The 5,950-nt window shown below is 39.6% G+C and overlaps 2 pseudogenes; both read right to left on the bottom strand.

The window, feature by feature from the left end:
- Nucleotides 1-4,240: 4,240 nt before the first annotated feature.
- Nucleotides 4,241-5,273, bottom strand: LOC119571065 (annotated as a pseudogene).
- A 30-nt stretch (nt 5,274-5,303) lies between these two features.
- LOC119571064 overlaps nt 5,304-5,950 on the bottom strand; it is a 1,251-nt pseudogene continuing 604 nt past the window's right edge.

Raw genomic sequence — 5,950 nt, 5'->3', positions numbered from 1 at the left:
TTTTATATTTATTTATTTATTTTGTGTGTGTGTGTGTGTGTGTGTGTGTGTGTGTGTGTTGCGTGTGTGTGTGTGAGTGTGGGGTTTATTGTTTTGTGTGGGGTGTGTGAGTGTGTGGGGGTGTGTTTATGTAGGAAAAAATTTTTTTTTTCATTTTCCGTATATCTGTAAAATTTATACGCTATTTAGAGTGTTTTTTAAATACACATATCCCAAAAATTATATATATAATTTTTTATATATATCTATATATTTTAATTATATATATATTTTAATATATAATATATATATATAAAATTTTTTTGTGTATATTAGCTTATTTTATTTTAAAATGCATAATAGAAGATAAAAACAAAAGATAAAAAAAAAATGTTTTTTATATCATCCATATTTTATTACACACACATACACAAAAAACACACTCACACAAACACACACACTCACACACACACACACACACACCACACACACACACACACACACACACACCCCACAACACACCACACACACACAACACCACAACACATATAATATATATATATATTATATATATATATATATATATATACATATATATATTTTTAATTTATTATATACAATATATATATATTATATATATATTATATATAATATATACACACACACACATCACAGAAATGCATCACCTAAACTGCAAAAGGAGTATCTGCTTCTACTGTTTGCGTGCAAAAATAACGCTGATTATGTGAAAGCAGAGAAGTGGGCAGAGTGCATCGAAGATCTACAGAACAGCAACAACAAAACCTTTCCCTTCTGGGAAGAAAATCCAGAAATCATGGAAAAAGGAATTAAGGCATGCTATGAAGACCAAAAACGGGAGAAGCTAAGGGAAAGGCGATATTTCGGTAGATCTGATGAGATTATTGCAAAACTGGATGTTCATTGTAAGGAGATAAGAATCATATAGAATATATATTATATATTATATATATATATATATATTATATATAAAATATATATATATATATATATATATATATATATATATATATACATATACACATATATAAATATATATATATATATATATATATATATATTTATATATATATATATATATATATATATATATATATTTATATATATATATATATATATAGAGAAGAGAGAGAGAGGGAGAAAGAAAGAGAGAGAGAGAGAGAGAGAGAGAGAGAGAGAGAGAGAGAGAGAGAGAGAGAAGAGAGAGAGAGAGAGAGAGAGAGAGAGAGAGAGAGGCAACATGCCTCGCGCGTGTAGGGTCAAGTTTCCAGCCTTCTGCCACGTGCAGAGTCCCCCAGGGGACTAGAATGGACCCCCTATGCTTCCTAGTCATGATTAACGCCGCTCTCCTTGTTACCGAGCATTGTTGGAAATTCGTGAACGAACCACAAAATCACGTCACCCTCAATCGCCAGAAGTCGGTCGTGATGCAGTTTGATTTCTCCACCAACCCCGCCCCCCTCGCCCATCCTCACGCTGGACGACCACCCGCTTGACGTAGTCCGTTCCACCAAGCTGCTCGGCGTCACCATCGACGATAAGCTCTCCTGGACGCAGCACGTCAGAGACATCGTGAGGTCTGCCTCATATAGGCTTCACATGCTGCGTCGCCTCAAGTTCCTTGGCGTTCAACCCCCGGAGCTGAAGAATATCTACAAGCTATTCATCCTGCCTAAATTGACCTACGCCTCCCCCGCCTGGTTCCCTTCCCTCACTGCCACCCAGCTGCTACAACTTCAGAGGGTACAGGAAAGGCAGCCAAGATCTGTCTCGGCCCTGTCCTATACGAGCTATGACAGCGCCTTGGCTGCCCTAAGCCTCACCTCCCTCGCCACTCACTACACAACCTCACTGCAGCAGTTTGGCCTAAAATTGCTGTGCTATCTACACCGACGCGCCGCCGCCTCGCCGGGCCCTACGCGCCACCAACAAACTGGTGCCAATCAGGGCCCGCACTGACTGCTTCCACCGGAGCACAGTACCCACTCTAGTCCGACTCATCAACGAACACTAGTCAATATTTACTACTCCAGATCCTAGCACCTGATTTTGTACTTGGCTTTTGTTAATCTGTTTATTTTGTTGTTATAGATTGTTAGTTTACTGTGTGTGTTGTTTATGTTTATGTATATATATAGAATGTCTCTTTATCTATATTTCTATGTATATTTTCAGCCTCTGGCTGCATGAAAATCAAAACCGATTATTATTATTATTATTATCATTGTTATCACACACACATACACACACTCACACACACACACACACACACACACACACACACACACACACACACACACACATATATATATATATATATATAATACAATATATATATATATCAACACACATACACACGTATACATAAATGTATATATATATACACACATGTATACACACATATAGGTATAAATGTATATATCAAGGTCTGAGACCTTGATATTGCTCAATGTTCCTCCACACAGTCTTTGGGTAGTAGCTTTGCCCATTATCCAGTCCATGCAGGTGTTGAAAAGTGTTGATGCAAGGACACAGCCTTACCTCACCCCTGAATTAACAGGGAAGAAGTTCGACAGGCCACACCACACTTTACAGCACTTGAAGTACCGGTATATAGACTTGCTATTAGGTCAATAATCTGTGTTGGAATTCCACTGAGTTTCAGAATCTCCTAAAGCAATTCTCGATGCACTGATTCAAACGCCTTCTTGAGGTCGATGTAGACTGCAAGCAACCCACGACCAAACTCACGACGGCGTTCCACAATTACTCGAAGCGCTAAGATATGGTTTATTGTGGACTTTCCAGGAGTGAATTCAGACTGCTCTGGTCCTCTGGTGCCATAGTAGGTAGTCGTGGATCCATTTCAGAAGAATGTGGGCGAAACTTCGCCTGGTATGTTGAGCAGTGTAATGCCATGATAGTTGCTACAATCCCAATGATCCCCTTCCCCTGCCAGAGAGGGATGACTACGCCCCTAAACAGATGAGGAAGATTGCCATCGGATTTCCAGATGGCAGCCAAGACATAATGCAAATCCTGAGTCACAGGTCCTTAAGAAATTCAGCACGGATATCACATATGCCTGTGGCTTTTCCACACTTCAGCTTGAAATCTTCATCCTACCCTCCATTAAGTTAGGAGGGTCTTCAGTGATGGATGGGTTTGGCATAGGTATTGTGATACCACTTGCATCCAAGCTAACTGTTGGGGGTCTAACTGGTATAACTGCTCAAAATATTCAGCCCAATATCACAAACCCAACATGATCTGAGATGACCTGTTTATCCACTGAGTGGACTGCAGTCATCTGCGAGGAGGGCTTAGAGTTCAGCTTTCTCAGGGCTTGGTAGGGAGGGCGAAGATCATTTACTTAGAAATGGCCTTCAACCTTCTTAGCAAGATTCCTGTTGAACTGTTTCTTGTTCCTTCTCAGCAGTGTCCGAGCCCTACGCACCAAAGAGCGATGCAAGATCTAAGTGCTATTCAGCTGAACTGTGCAACATGCTTCAGTGGCCTCCAATGTCTCCAGGGAGATGAAATTCTGCCTTGCCCTCAGGCATACACCAATGGACACCTGGGCTGCTTCGGGGTATTTCACGCTTGAAGAATTCCCACAGAGAAACTGGGTCTGTCAGGTCTGTCGTAGTTGATAATATAATAATAATAATAATAATAATAATAATAATAATAGTAATATAATAATAAAACGGTACTACCATAGAACTTCTAACAATGAAAAGTGGCATCCCCCCTCTCTCGTAGTTTGATGGGAATAATAATAAAAATTTTAGAGATAGGAAAAGAAAAGTTTACACCAAAGCATCATCATGGGATTCTACTCAAACTCTATCATACATTCTCATCTCGACTCTACTTTCCCTTCCTCGAATCCCGTCTTTTTTTTCTTTGGATATGAATACTATGCCATCTTCAGGTAAATTATGGAAACACAAGCCAAGTGTCAGTGTATGGCATGCTTCTAGTCCTGAGATGTAATATCTTGAATTTACTATTTAGGATTAACAAAAAAGTTACATAATGTTGCACTAAATAGATAATTAAAAAGATCTACTTCAACTTTCTTTACTGTCATTATGTGTTCTCATCAGTACAAAGATCTGAAAACAGGTAAACAACCATTGTGTAGCCTCATATTGACTTGACCTTCTGATACATTTTCATAGCGCTATACTAAGCATCAGGGAAAAGGAAATTCTTGATTACGATTTTTTTTATTTGCTCTTCGTACAGAAATCATATCTCCATTATTAATAGCAAAGCAAAAATCATATCCATAATTCTGTTGGTAACATCCAGTGGTGGTGAGTATGGTTCATGATCGAATGTGTAAAGGAGTATTGTAGATAAAATAGAGCTTCCTATTGATGTTGGATATATTCGCCATGATTGAAGACCTTAACTTGATGTGACCGAAGTTGGGCAGATCTTCGAATATACGTTCATCGGGAACCTTGCGGTCCAGAGGGTAGCCATGTGGGCGATTGTCAGGGTACTTTCCATGGGAACCGTAGTGATTGAATTCGGTATTTCGTGGAGACCATCCACTGCTGCATCGGCTGCGCCATCAGTCACCGCTACAACAAGATCGAATTCCAGACCCTGTTTCATACCCTTAGGGAGAAGGAATCGATTAGGAATACCAGTTGCACTCTCGAAATCTGTAAGTCCGGAGTCTGCACCAGCTAAGGCTTCTTGGTCTTCTCGAAGAGAGTTGCGAAACTAGGCACATCAGGCACAGTGACAGCAGATTCCGAGGATTTACGTTCGAAATGGTGTGTTCCAGCAGGCACTGTAGAAATGAAATGAAAGTCAAGGAGATATATATTACAAATATTCATATATATATGAATATTGTATACATATATTTTAGAAGAATGTGTCTAAAAATGTGAAGTTGTAATATTAAACTGGTTAATCGACTTTAAGTTTGAACAAGTGAAAATTCATAAAATATTTGACCATATGAATAACAATAAAGTATTAAAGGAGCAAAGCAAACCATAAGTACTCACACTTGACCCAGAACTTATCCAGTTCAATAGCATTCCAACGGCCTTCATCGAAGGTGAATTCAATACCATATTGTCTAGGTGAGGCCAGGCGAAAATGCGAACGGTAGCTAGAACTTCCTGGCCCTTGTTTTGCTAACATCAATCTTAATTTTAAAGTCCTTATGGTTCAGACGAGGCACGTAAGTAGAAATTTCTACATCTGGAATTGTTCAGTGTCATCAACAGCGTTAATGAGATTGTATTCGAAATCTCGAAAGAAGGTCTCTAGTCTCCTTCAATTGCTACATTGTCTACACTTACACCGGCAAATGTTAGTTCTTCCACGGTGTATGGAGGGAGACTGTCCTTGTGTTCCTTGAAGATGTTATCCATGTATTTATGCAGCCTAAAGAAGCTAGGACCCACGGGTGGCAGTTTCAAAGTGTTCCAGCACACCAGGGGGTAAATCATATTTTCCATGTGGATCACTCTGTCGACCAAGTACAATGTGAGCAGTATTGTGCAAGGCTCCATAGTACTGCACATTAGGGCTGTACACAGATGATTCAATAACATCTCCAAGGACGTCAATTCCACGCTCATTCATGATATCAATATGATTACCAGCCCTGTCGACGATATAACCATGTGCAATAGCATCGCGGTTTCGGCTCTCTACAATAAGCAAGTCTCGAATACGAGCAACACCATCCACATCCTCGAAGTCTACATTATCTGGACGAGAGGGAAACTGACCTCCATACTGTATGTGGTGTGGGGAGCAAAACCTTGTACGATTGGCTTTCCCCAGTGAAGTTCGTCGACGGGATCCAAATAATTGGAAAAGACGTTCAGCATCAAAACGAACGGTGAGTTGATGATGTACCCAGAAGAAATTCTCTCCTTTGCGATCCAGA

Source organism: Penaeus monodon, unplaced genomic scaffold (genome assembly GCF_015228065.2).
Source record: "Penaeus monodon isolate SGIC_2016 unplaced genomic scaffold, NSTDA_Pmon_1 PmonScaffold_4968, whole genome shotgun sequence".
NCBI classification, from domain to species: Eukaryota; Metazoa; Arthropoda; class Malacostraca; order Decapoda; family Penaeidae; genus Penaeus; species Penaeus monodon.
The sequence above is the reverse complement of the archived record's forward strand: the minus strand, read 5'-3'. Positions and strand labels throughout refer to the sequence as shown.